This window comes from Cyanistes caeruleus, chromosome 1 (assembly GCF_971803275.1).
Source record: "Cyanistes caeruleus chromosome 1, bCyaCae1.hap1.1, whole genome shotgun sequence".
NCBI classification, from domain to species: domain Eukaryota; kingdom Metazoa; phylum Chordata; class Aves; order Passeriformes; family Paridae; genus Cyanistes; species Cyanistes caeruleus.
The window spans coordinates 92,876,301-92,889,699 of record NC_141701.1 but is presented as its reverse complement, the minus strand read 5'-3'; the positions used below and the strand labels follow the sequence as shown (position 1 = coordinate 92,889,699).

At 39.7% G+C, this 13,399-nt stretch overlaps 2 long non-coding RNA genes across 2 annotated transcripts; one reads left to right on the top strand and one right to left on the bottom strand.

The window, feature by feature from the left end:
* Nucleotides 1-202: 202 nt before the first annotated feature.
* On the bottom strand, nucleotides 203-3,866 carry LOC147655745 (uncharacterized). The gene is made up of 2 exons (XR_015274044.1): nucleotides 3,703-3,866; nucleotides 203-3,338 (listed from the first exon to the last, which is right to left on the bottom strand). It is a non-coding gene; the product is annotated as an uncharacterized LOC147655745 (long non-coding RNA).
* Nucleotides 3,867-4,005: 139 nt separating this feature from the next.
* Nucleotides 4,006-5,045, top strand: LOC147655744 (uncharacterized). Its single transcript, XR_015274045.1, has 2 exons — nucleotides 4,006-4,251; nucleotides 4,741-5,045. It is a non-coding gene; the product is annotated as an uncharacterized LOC147655744 (long non-coding RNA).
* The last annotated feature ends 8,354 nt before the right edge of the window (nucleotides 5,046-13,399 follow it).

The following is a 13,399-nucleotide window of genomic DNA, read 5'->3' as shown; positions in this document are numbered from 1 at the left end:
GAGTGTATGGAGACTAAAAAAGATTGGCTTCTTTAATTTGGCAGTCTAGAGACAGAGAGGGGATTTGACTTCTCCTTCCTTAAAATAAACAGCAAATAGGGTAAACAGCTCCAGAAGAGTTAAGCTAAGAATGGGGCTATCAGAAGTTTAAATGGCTATAAAACAGCTAGGAGCAAGCTGGGAAGTTATTATTAAATATAAAGTTCTATACAATGAAATTATGTGATGAGAGCAGGACTATTTAAAATATAATTTAAATTGTTGGCCCAGCAGTCTGTAGGATATATTAGTAATGTATTTCTTTCATTTTAACCTTGATCTTTGCATTCTGTAAAAACATTTTTTATATTTACTTAATATATGCATTTTTATAATATAAGAAAATAGATTTTCTCTTGTTAAGTAGTATGACATTCTTCTTGGGATTGCAGCAGCCTTCAATGGTCAAAAAGTGCAAGCATGGGGAAATGCTGTAGCCTCAGACTATGTCATATTTCCTTGGAATGACCTGTGCATTGGCCAGCCATATACCCAGAAATGCAAGATGATGAAGCACCATCAGTCACTCTGGAGATAGGACAAGCACAGCCTGTGGGCAGCTTCTAATTTTCCAAAACACTGGGTACTAGACCTTAAACCCCAGACACATGAGCTTTGATATTTGAAACATTATTTCGTCATACTATTTCACAGTGATGCAGTTCTCAGATCTTCAGTCTCAGAGACAGAAAATCTCTCAGATTTTCAGTCCATGCTTCAACAAAGCATCTTCTCAAGAGAGCTGCCTATAAAATGTGGTGGTTCTCCTAAAGAGGATATGTTCTTTCTTGGTCACAATATCAAAATGAACTCAACTACAAATTCTCAGTAAAATGCCAGCCTGAGCTAGATGTGTGCCATGAAGCATTTCAGCCTAAGCAGTTTTAAGTATTTTAACAAGAAAATTAAGACAGCATCTTGCAATAGGAAAAGAGTTGTTCTTTCATAAGTATTGGATTCAATTAATTTTACACTGATTAAGACTAATTTTATTCTATCTTTCAGAAGCATTGGTATCGTATATTTAAAATGCATTATGACTAATTTAATAATATGATAAATACACAGAACTTTGTTTATGCTGTTATAGATGCACACTGTATACCTAGAATTTCAGTCTCTAACTCAACACATTAGATTGCTTAAACTTATGGCCAAATAAATAACAACTATACAGCAACTTGCCAGCCCAAAACTTGCTCACAGACCATGAAACTGAGAAGATCAAACAGGAAAACAAATAAAAACCATTCACCTGAGTGAACTTTCCGGAAAATGGTTAACAGAGATCAGAGAAAACCTCTTTACAGGAAAGTGTTTTAAGTAATTTTAAGCATATACTTAAAATGAGGCTTCTGTTACTTTTGAAGACACTTAGTTCAGTTTTTAGACTACACCAGAAAGGAATGAGGGGATAAATTTGAGGCAAATGTTAATTGCATCTAATATCTCAACTAGAAGAACTGGTTGAGCTTCATTTGCTGATTTTTTTTTAAATCATTAATTACTTTGTTTAGCATAACAGCACTTTATAATACCAGATAAGATCAGAGATACACTGCATTTTGTGTTAAGTGAAAGACATACAGAAACATGATTCCCATCCTCAGATTGCAGAGCAAAGGAAATACTGCACATCAAATCCTGGCCCTGTTAAGTCAATGGGAAAATATAACTGCTATTATTGTTTATAAATTTCAAAACAGAATGGGAAATTTTTATTTCCCCTGAAAGTCATTTAAATTCTGTTTTATTTTTGATCAAGCTATATTTGTTTTTCAGATGGAAGGAGGAATGACTAATTTTCAGGGGCTATATAAAACTACAGACACATTAAGTAGAGCAAAACTGAAAATGCAAAGTGAAGAAGTCTGTACACTGTGAGTGACTGTGAAGCACACTCACATGGCTGGTGAATGGGCTGTGGATGTAAGTGCATGTCAGCTAAGTGATGTGTGCTTGCCCTGTGCTTAATATAATTGCATTGCAGCTCCTATGAGTGGGTGAGAGTCCATCAGGCACAGTTTCCTGCTCCTGGGAAAGAGGAATGTTAATGAAAAACAAAGCATGAGAAAGTGGGCAAGTCTAGGTTGGTATTTCCACAGATACATGCCCCTAGACCTAGCAGTTTGCTTGTCCTACATGCATAGCTGTGAGTTTGCCTGCCTGCATTTTGTCTTAGTATGAAATGTGGTGATGTAAGTGTGGTTTACCCCTACCTAAAAAGGAAAGCTTCTGGGTGAAGGATGAAAGAGAGGCCATCGTGTACAGGGTCTTTACCTGCACAGGAGCCTCCAGTGTTCCAGGTGCTCAAGTCTGAACCTGTTTGCAGGTGTGCCCACATGTCTTACCCATGAACTGTGCTTGAGATGGGCCTGTCAAAAATCCACATACATGTATGGAATATGGTCTTCTAGATGTTACCTTTGGGTGCACTTGCACAAGAGAAGTGTTTATTCCTTTATACGGGAGCTTATGTACATCATCTTCTCTTAATTTAAAAGCTAAAACACAGTGGTTGCCTTCAGAAGCACTGAAACTAGTTTGAATAATCTTATTAATTCTAAGTAATAATACTTTATTCTACAAGCAACTTTACAGCTTTGGAAGAGTAATCCACGCTGTGTGTAGTATAAAAGCAGTACACAAGTGCAAGTGTTCTTACAGTTCAACAGAAGAACAAGTAACAAATTTGCATGTAAAATGGTTTCCATTAAGCCAGTGAGCAGACCAATGATTTGGTTAATTCTAACTAAGTGGTTGCCTTGCCACAGCTCCACAGATCCCAGCAGACCAAACATGAAACCTGCATTACACTGTGATGTATTTCCCTCCTTACTTTAGAATGTCAGAAAGAATATTTGCAGAGAAAGCTTGCTAGGGCTCATTAAAAATATGTATTTTAGTTTTAGGAAAGCTAAGCTGACATCCAGAGTATGGGTATGTCCAGAGAGGAGAACTGTGCAGGAGGCTTTAACAGGTTTGCCTGCAGCCAAGCCAGGCTCTCAGGACGTCTTCTCTTGACCCTTGCGGCTTTTCCTTGGAGGAGATGTGGATTAGCTCCTTGCTAACTCACAACTAGGTGCTTCTTTTAATGCTCTGAAGGGCAGGGTATTTAGACCTGAACTTTGCACTGCACACATGTAGGAGAACTTCAAGCTGGGACTTGTCAAATCAACACACCTGGATGGGTGGGACAAAAGGCTGAGCTCTTGCCCCTCTAGTAGGGGAGGTCAGATCAAGTCACAGTTGCATCTCAGAACCAGGGAGTCAAATGGCAAGTGGCCATCAGAGTTGTGCTGTGAGAAAGAGAAAAGCAAGAAATATGCAAGTTAAAACAAGTAGAAATGCAACAGCCTTGAAAGTGCTTATTTAATAACTGAATGGGAAGAAGAAAAAAAGTGTTGTAATTGATTACTTAATTACATTACACTAACCCACATAGTATCATCTAAATATTCCTACACAAATTTCTTTTTCAATTTTACACAAAACCCCAAGTGCTGATATCCTTCTGGGTATTGGATACAATATCAAACAGTTTTGTATCACACAGGGCCTGGCTGAGGACACAAAGAAGATGAAGGCTGGCAGGGGAGTAGAGGTCAGAATGGCTGCTCCCCAGTATCTGTTTCACTGAAATAGTCCAGTATTATGACTGACCATAGGATGGGAACAGTCTCTGTCTGTGGCTGTGCTACCACTTCAGCTTGGATCAAGAGGATTCTTTTGAAGCACATCTTTCAGCTGTAAAGTACCAAGTAAGCTCCACAAGTTCATACAGGGCCAGAACCAGGTGTTCAGCATCAAATGTTGTGCTGTATCACTCAGCTGTTAGTGGGCTGCATCTCTTGCTAATGCCTGGGAGCCCCGCCCTTGCCAGTCATTGTCTGTCAGAGACTGCCCTCTACAAGCCCAGTAAGATCCATCCCGAGGGATAATAACTTCTAGTGGCTTTTCTGCCCAACTTCTCCATACCATAAGCCTCCTCCAGACTCCTGCTGCTCCACTGATTAGGAACACTCCGCCACCATTTCAGGAGGCTGCTTCCTTAATTTTGAAACCTAGTGCAGAACATGTAGAAAATTAAGTCAATACCTCTGTTTCTTCCCATTTCTAAATGAGTGAAAATAGAAGTCTGGAATGACTCTAAAGAAAACCACTAGTAACTGCCATGAGTCCGTGACCACCCAGTAGTGGAAAGGGGGAAGGGTGAGCATGGGGAGGCTGTTTTAAATCTGGAACTGATTGCATTCATTTTAGCACTTCCCTGCATGTTTGTTTCTATTTGTAATTTTTAATTTCAATTTTTATTTTTAGCTGTGTGTATTTTAATACTTTAACTCAACATATTGATTTATTTTCTAATTTTGCAAGTAATAGTGGTCATTAAAAGTGCATCTATTAAGAACACGAGAATTTTAAATAAAATCGTTACCTATCAAACGCAAAAAATGCACAACTATGTAAGCACTGACAGCCTGGGGAACTGGATATAGGTGTGAATTTATTTTATTTGAGGATTAGGTTCCTGAAAGTTTGTAGAGAATTTCAAGTTTCTGGGTGGGCTGTCACAGATTAATGGCTTTATCTGCAGCCTGCTGCATTTAGCCAATACATTCAGTGCACTCACTCAGTTCTGTCCTTTTATAGAGGTCCCCCTATTTATGCAATATTTTTCACTTTTTTTTTTCTCTCCAGGATTGTTTCCTCATTCATCCCTGGCACTACTGCAGTCTTTCTCAGCAAAGAGAACCACCAAGTGAAGCACAAACAAAAACTGAAAAAACAGAGGCCCCAAATGGATAATCTCATAGATTATTCCATGAGTAATTATCCCAGATTTATCAAATGCCACATCCAAATAAGGTCAAACATGAAATCTTCCTCAAGACACACAACCACCCCTTTGCACAGGCCTTGGTTTCTATCATGGGAACTTTAAACTGACTCCCAACAGTAATGATAGAAAAAAGAAGTAATGTTGATACATTCTGAGCCATATACTCAACATGTCAAGGAGATCATTAGTGACTGACACCAATGATGTGTCACAGACAACAAGATGTCTCTTTTGCGCCTGTCCTTTACTGACATTCCTGTCACATCCTATTCGCCAACCTTGTGCAGTGATCCTCTAGCACTTTGGATCAAAAAATTTCCATGTTATTCTTAGTGAGGTTTGTGTATCACCATTTTGTTCTACTTTTCACACAGTCTTGCTTGTGTTTTAATCACTTGAATGAGAAAAGGTTATTCATACCAGAAATTAACATCTCTCCATATGTATTTATATTTATATATCAACATATACCTGTACCTGGTTGAATATCATTTTTATAACTGGTTATAAGCCACAAGTCCCAGAGAGGGACCCACAAATTCACTTCATTTCCCTGATTTCACATTAAAGTCTCCACATTAGCTATAAATGTATAAACCCACGTGGAGGTAGTTCCCATTTACTACATAGCTGAGGAGGCACACGGCTCTTTTTTTCTTTCACCATATGGCCAAAGTAACTCACACACAAGCAATTTGTTCTGATTCAGCTGTTTCAGCAGGAAGGATTTGCAGAAGCAGGATTGGGAAATACATAGGATTCCCTTTCACTTCCGTGACAGGAGTTGTATTTTTAATTAGCCCCTGTTAGTCTTCTGGGGGCAGCTTGTACAAGTTTAATTCCATGTCTCAAATTTGGGTCCCATATTTTTAAGGCCATTTTTAAAGTGCATTAAGGGACTAATTCTGAAAGTCTTTTCTGGTTTTTAGAAAAGTCAGTTCCTCGGTAAGTTCTGTGGAAGAAAAGTAAGAGTTTTGGAGTTTCTTTTCTCCCAGAAGATTCAGCTTACAGGAAGCTTATTGAAGATACAGGGAAGAGGGGGTAGTGGTCAATATGGTACTTCACTGAAATCTTAAGAGAACCAGCTGTTGGGAAGATCTTATACAGTATGTGCATATCATTTAAAATGCCTGAAGGCCCCAGGTTTGTACACTGGGAAGTAAAGAGAAAAAATACATCAATGAGCAATGGACACAAAACCCCTGTAGTTTAATGTATTCCCTGTTACTTGCTTACACAATAGTATCATTAAAATCAAGACAATCAGATTTACTTAAATCTGACAAGTAAAAAGAAAAAAGCTGATAAGGCCCATTTGAAGTAAATATTATTTGCTGAAAAATTAGCATTTAATTGTATGCATTGACTAAAAACTATAAGCAATATAGAAAATATAGAAAAAGTGTAGAACATGACCCTACCTTATTAATTTGCAGTGATACCCTGAGAATTTAAAATCATATCTGCTGGATGGATATAGTGTTGCACATGTTTACAAGAGAGAACACAGCATCCAAAAGACTTCCAAAACATTCTGAATTTGTAACTTATGTAGGATCATATGGAGGATATATTTGGTGATGCCTTAAAAATTAATCTCTAACACAGCATTCTGTCAGAAGTGCTATGGTTGAGAGCCTGTGAGAGAGCGTCCCTTAAATGTCATTGGCCCCTCAGCTTTCAGTTTAATATTTAAGCTGTTTCTAATTGTGTTCAGTTGAAACTTGGCATCCAGTTTATGGGCTTGGATGCAATTTTCATTTCAGTGAAAAAGAAAAAGGAGAGAAAAGAGGAAAAACTTAAATCTGTTCTGTTCCTGGAGTGCTTAAGTAATAAATGAGGTAAAAGTTTCAATCTCTTTTCCCAAATTTGTCCAAGTGTGATTTCTTACCCAAAACATAATGCAATATCATTCAGTGTAACACAGTACAAACACATGGATACATAGCCAAGAACTAATCAAAACACTCAACTTTGAACCTTCTACAACAGTCTTCAAGAAAACCAAATTAGGATCTTGTTCATGGGGGGAAATGTGTGTGTTAATGACTAGAAAAGGAGCTCTGCACACATTGCAGGAAATTGCATTAGCCTTCATCAACACCAGAAAACTAAAGTGAAAAGTCAATCCCAGAAACAAACCCTGATGTGGGCTTTAAAAGAGCTTCTGAGCTGTTCTCAGTGGGTATGTCCCATCCTGCATTTCACACATCACTGACCCCCCAGCCACTGCTGGCTTTCCTCACCCTTCCCTCAGCAAAGGCTGCAAGGCATATTTCAGCTTATAGGGCTTTGAGGGAATAAAATGCCTCCACCTACCCTCAAAGTGACAACAGGATTACAGGGGAAAAAGCATGGTGGAAAAGTCAGATTTATGATTGTTACAGCTGTAGCTGGCCCCACGGAGCTGCTGGCTGGAGGAGAGAAGTGCTCCCTCCTGCCCTTCCCTCTCCAAGGGCTGTAATGGTCGGAGGAAACACAAATTCTGCCATCTACATCCATCCTTCTCTGAGGAAGAGCTGAGGCTTGAAAGGCCCATGTTGGGAACAGCCATCCAGCTTATCTCGAAGCTAAAAAGTGGGGTTATGCAGAGTTTGGCAGAAAAAGAGCCTTCATTAGCACAGTCAAGACAACACCAGTCGCTCAGCAAAACCTGGAAGACAGGAAAACTGGCATCCTTGGCTTCCAGGAGTTTGCTTAGACTTCATGCTCCCTTCCTAGGCTTCTATAGGAGATCCCAGAGGAGCAAGTAAAAAGATAGTCTTGAACATCAAATGTAGGGGGCTGAGGAGGCACAGCCTGTAATGGAGGAGCAAGGTCTGGGGGCTGTAAAGGCAGGGGGCAGAGCACAGGCATTTCCCCACTTGACGTCTGTGCTGATTTTACTGATTGCAGGAAGAGTGGCCTTCAGGGCATTTAATAAAAAATGATTAAGGAAGGGACAGGACTGTGGCTACATTACTCATCCATTAACCATCTGCACATAAGATCAGACATCCCTCCCCCTGAAGCAATCCAGAAATGGACTACAGTCTTTGCATGGGTATTCTGCTCTTTGTGTTGTCCAAGAGAATTGCGCTTTAAAGATACAGCAAGACTTTTACCAGTTTTATGGCTTTATTACTGTTGGTTTAGGTTTTGGTGCAAACTGCTGTGTTCTGACAGAATTATGTCCATTTTAATGCTGACGTAATTTAGCATAAGTATGGAAATGACAGGAAATACCAGCTTGGTGTATAATGGCTGCTCCTTACTAGGTTCTTGCTAAACTCCAGGATAAGATTTTCTGTGTGCTTTAAAATGGACTTATAAAGTGTCTTACTGAAATTGCACAATCTACAGTAGTAGCTGTGAGAGCCAATTTAGCTCTGGCCTGAGCACGTACAACACATCCACTGAGAAGAGTGGAAGATGATCTGTCCTTGGCCAAGGATAGCACAATGTAATATAAATTCTTTCAGTAAGTGACTGGCAAGTTGATTTATGGCAATTTCTGACAAACCTTCTCTAGCTTTAGGTATAGTTTAAGTAGGCAGGCACACGCTGATGGTTTTCAAGAGCTTGCCTGATGCTCCCCATGGGAACTTTCAAAGCCCCAGGTGGCAGTGGGGCATTTGACTCCTGTTGACTCAGAACTTTAGTAAGTTTCCATATTTTGCCAGCTGTAAGTTTAAAGTTCTTCCCCTGACTTCCCAGAGTCAGTAACAGCAAGCTGTTCCCAGTGAATTTAGTTGGGAGCTACAGAGAACTGTGAAAATCAGTCTAGGTAGTCGGATGCCTCAATTAGAACTCACAGAGACACACTCTTGCCAATTAGGATTTGTCTTTCGGGGGTGTTCACCCAATAACTTTCTGTCTCCTGGAGCACATCCATAGTCACAGAGAGGGGGAAGTTAATAAAACCCCACAATTTCTTGTGGAAACGTGGTTTGCAAGCAATATTTTTAAAGCAGTTTACCCAAACACTGTTATTAATGATAATAATTATAATAGTTGTCATCGGCTGTACATGATCATATTGACGGTTTCACGATAGAAGAAAAACTGCTCAACAGATAACAAGTTCTGTGTGGCAAAGGAGGAAAGAAGAGAGGGAAAAGAGACCACTAAAGACCGACACGGTCCCGATGATAATGCTAAACATCACCACAAAATCATTTGCAGGTGTACACAAGTCTTGCCACTCCTTCTTTGCCCAGTTTCTGTATGCAAGGTCATCCTCCTGGTGCTACCTTAGAAACTGGCCTTATTCTATAGAGGACATTGAATGATAACACTGCGAGTCAGCTGACTGCTGTGTCACAGAGCTGCTGCTTTCTACATTATCGCAACTGCCAGAGCTCTTACTGCTGCAGTTTTCTAGTCGCAGTGCGGCAAAGCAGACGCATAGAACCAGGCACAAAGCAGCATAGATTTTTTTTCATTCTTATCTTTTTCATACGAGGGGAATATTCCTGGTGTTAGCGTAGGAACAGACACAGCATGGATGTGTTGGCTTCTGCCTGGCAGCATTTTCAGCTGAGCAGGGACTGCTCGGAGCTCTGTACCCAAATTGCCTCTGAGGAAGAACGCCTGATTTCCCACTTTGCGTACTAAGAGGGCTTTTTTCTTTATGCTACAGTGATGTACCTGCAGCAATAGGACAAAGGAGATGGCACTTGTCACTGTCTGTCCGACTGGGGCCTTTTGCGGGTACTCCACTGCCGAAGCTGTGCCAGCATCCCAGGGTCAGATAGATTGGTAATACAGATTGCTGCAATTTCTTACATCAGTTAGGGCAAAGCTCAAACAAGAAACCAGACTCTCTGACCTAAATCAGTCCCAGTCCTTCTGGATACAGGGCAGCAGTCGACTAGCAATGACACAACCAGCCATCAAGTGGAGAGTCTCTGGGATTGCAATCTGTATCAGCTGGAGTCTGAGAGAATGAAACCCTTTCGGGTATCCAGTCGCTTCTTCTTCTAATACTACAAATACTACAACTACTACTACTGCTACTTCTGTTTTTCTTGCCTGTAAGAAGCTGTTAATTGCGATTGGTCTCAGCCTGTACATTTGCGTGGATTAGTCTGTCTATAACGCAGTCCTTATCCGCTCCTGCTGGAAACCGGGGCACGAAGTCAGCCTGCTTTAACAGTTGTTTCTTCCTGCGTGATGCTATGCAACTAGAATGGGTTACACTGACAACAAAGGAACAAGCACAAAGCACCACTTTCTTTGCTGGACTGTTACAGGAACATAGCTCTTCTTCGATATGACACCCTGGTCTCTTCTCTTTGCTGGCTTTTTTTGTATTTTTTTAAATTTAATTCATCTAATCGAAGAGCCTAACAGACACCATCGTGAATGTGGCTTTTAATCATTTGGAAAAGACAGCATGTGGAGACTGCGATTCGAGACAGCAACACATTTAGGTTATTGCCAATTTTAAATACTTGGTTTGTGAAGCACAGCCCTAAGGGACAAGCTCAGTAACTGAGGGAGAGATTGTAGATAAAGAAATAAAAATGACAAGCGTAATGGAGGCTCTGCAAAAGAGACTGTCAGAGAATCAGTTCATGGATGGCAATTTCACCAGTCTGAATCTGAATAATTCATAGATTGAAATTACCCTGCTTTCACCTTTCCATTTAAACCGGCATGATCTGAATCTCTAATAAATTTTCAAGATAAAGTAAAATGCCAATTTGAATCTGAAGAGCTTTTAAAACCAGATGCTACACCCTGAATCTTTCGATACCTTTCACAATTATCCTGTGAGAACCGCACTTCATCACGAAGCACCATTACCAGTGAAAATTACTGTGATTACAATAGCAACAATAGAATACCATCAAATGATCTCTAATCTACCTAATTTACCAAGGCTGACTGTGTGCCCATTGTGTTTCACTACGTCTGGCATTGGATCAATATCACAGTGGAACAAAAATGCCTTAGTGTGTGCTTCCTTTTGGTACCTTTAACTTTGACAGCACAGGAAAAAAAATCTACCTGCTGTTAAATGTTTTTACAGCCAATCTACATGCCTGCTGTAGGATCTGATTGATTCTCTATGATTTTCTTTAGTTCCTGGGTATCAGATGTCTTTGTGTTACTAATTAGTTTATAATGTATACTCATGCACAGAGACTGCAGCAAGTGAGTGCCAGCACAGGGACCCTGCACTGCTGCTGCAGTTGCAGCGCTCTCACTGGGGAAGCCAAAACGAGTTCGGTGCCTTATGTGAATATTTACTTCTGTCTGAGTCAGAAATACTTTGTAGCATCACCGGTTTTGGTCGTACTATGTGAAAAATGTATGCAAAAGCCATGGTCAGGAAAAATGATAGCGTGTTATACTAACAAGATTTTCTCCCTGTTCAGCAATTAGCATGTGGTTGTGAGAGACAGGCTGTGACTCCTTCTGTGTCTGTGTGTGTGTGTGTGTGTAGGTACGCATGCACATACATAAATGTAAAGCTACTGTGCCCTGTGAATGACTATGTGCTGATGATCTCTGAAAGTAACAACTTTCTCTGACAAGCCAGGCGCTGCGTTTTGCCGCAATCTGCTCAGTTGTAACAAATCCCTCTTTTGGAGGTGTAAATTTCCTATAGGATGATGCGTGACTTCTGGAACAGTAAGTACCGTTTATGCAATATGTTGGTGCCTATAGCTCTGCTGCAGAACAGTATTTTAAGTGTAGTTTGAATCCTTGTAGCATAACCAGAATGTGAAGAAGTGAGAAACATGTACAGAAGGCTAGAAACAGGCATTCTTCATGGAGGCGACTGTATCTGCTGTTTGTATGTGTGTGAGTTGTACACTTCGGGCTTGTTTTTTATTTTATAATCAGATTTACTCTGCCTTCAGGGAATATTTTTTAAGGGAGGAAGGTAAGCAGTATTTCTTCTTATTTCTGTAACTGTGTTGTATTTCTCTTGTGGGAAATGCATGTTTACAGCACGTAGTTATATAATACAGCATGATCTCATGACATCTAGTTAAGTGTTTCAATATTTGTTCATATTAAAATTGGGCAAGAAAGCATGTTTAAAATATGGATTTTTATTGAAAATACACTTCTAGAAATTCTATGAAAAAACAACTTACAGATTTTGTTTGCATTCATTTTTGCTCTTTACTGCTGTTAAATAAGTGCCTATTCTATCTTAATACTAATGGTCTTGAAACCTTCAGTTTTTATAAGTTCTGTCTTTTCAAAATGTAATTTACTGTACTTCTAAATTTTCTGTATATTAATGGAGACTGTTCTCTAGAGGCAGAAGAGGCAAAAGGTTTTATATCTTGATCTGTGATAACAAAGGAATTTGAAAGGGCACAAAATATGATTATACAAAATTCTTAGATTTTAAATGATTCAGTAACGTGATTTAGCAAAATGCTGTTCTTAGACGACACACTCTCAAGTTACTACACTATCTGGAAATAATCAGTCCACACAGTGTTATACTTCTATTCTTAGTTTTCATGTAGTATTCAAAACTTAAGAGAAAAAGCTGAGAGCAAATACCAAAACTTTGGTAAAAGTTTACATATATACATTATGTTATTGTAGTAATAAAATCAAGACATTTATACTGAACTTTGCTGAAGAGAACTAGTTGTTGTGGTTTAACTATTTTATGAAGAACATTTTATGGTTTCATGTACAAAATATAACATAGGCTGATATAACAACTATACTGAAAGGACCATGAAAACAGAAATATGAATGTTTTGCAAAATACCGTACAAGTACCTGGCAACATTTACAGTATCATTATTGTTATTGCCACACTCCTCCAGTACCACATGCTGCATTGAAATCATGGTCTGTTAACCAATTGGATTCCACAGAGTCTTTACAACCCTAAATTTTTTATCAGTCTTTTCTGTTGTGACAGCCTGTAGAAGGCAGCTGGCCATGAGGTGTGAGCTGTCCTCACTAACAAGTGCAGGGCACAGCTAAGGGAGAATTCACAAGCTGTTGGTGGCTTCACATAAGGGCCCAATCCAAACCCTTCTATGGAACTGCTCTGGAGTCCTCTAACTTTATGTTTCTGCTATTAAACTTTCAACATGCCTCTGGCTTTCTCCCACTGCTCCATGTGGCCTTTCCACAACATGCAGTGCTGGTCAGGCCTAATGCTGTTTGCCAGTGTGAGCCCCTGCAGGAGTTGTCAGACTCTGTTAGGACAGCACACTCAGGAGGCGAGAGTATTCGTGATGCCCTGAAAAAAGTACTCTAGAAAAGTTTGGAAACCTTGGGAAATGAACTCTGCCTTTTGGGGTGATGTGTGTTTCAAAGGCGGCAGGATTGCAGTCTGTCAGCAGGATACACTGTGTGTGCAAATGGGAAAAAAAAGCCTTTAAAGCTCTTCAGACACAGGATTGTGAAGAGAATATTAGCAATATTACTTCATAGGAAGTATTAAAATGTAGTCAAGTCGTATCATCCATGTATTTTCTGATGTGGCTATGGCCAATCAGGTAGCTACAGCTGCAGTGTTTAGAATTTATAATTTTATGTGTC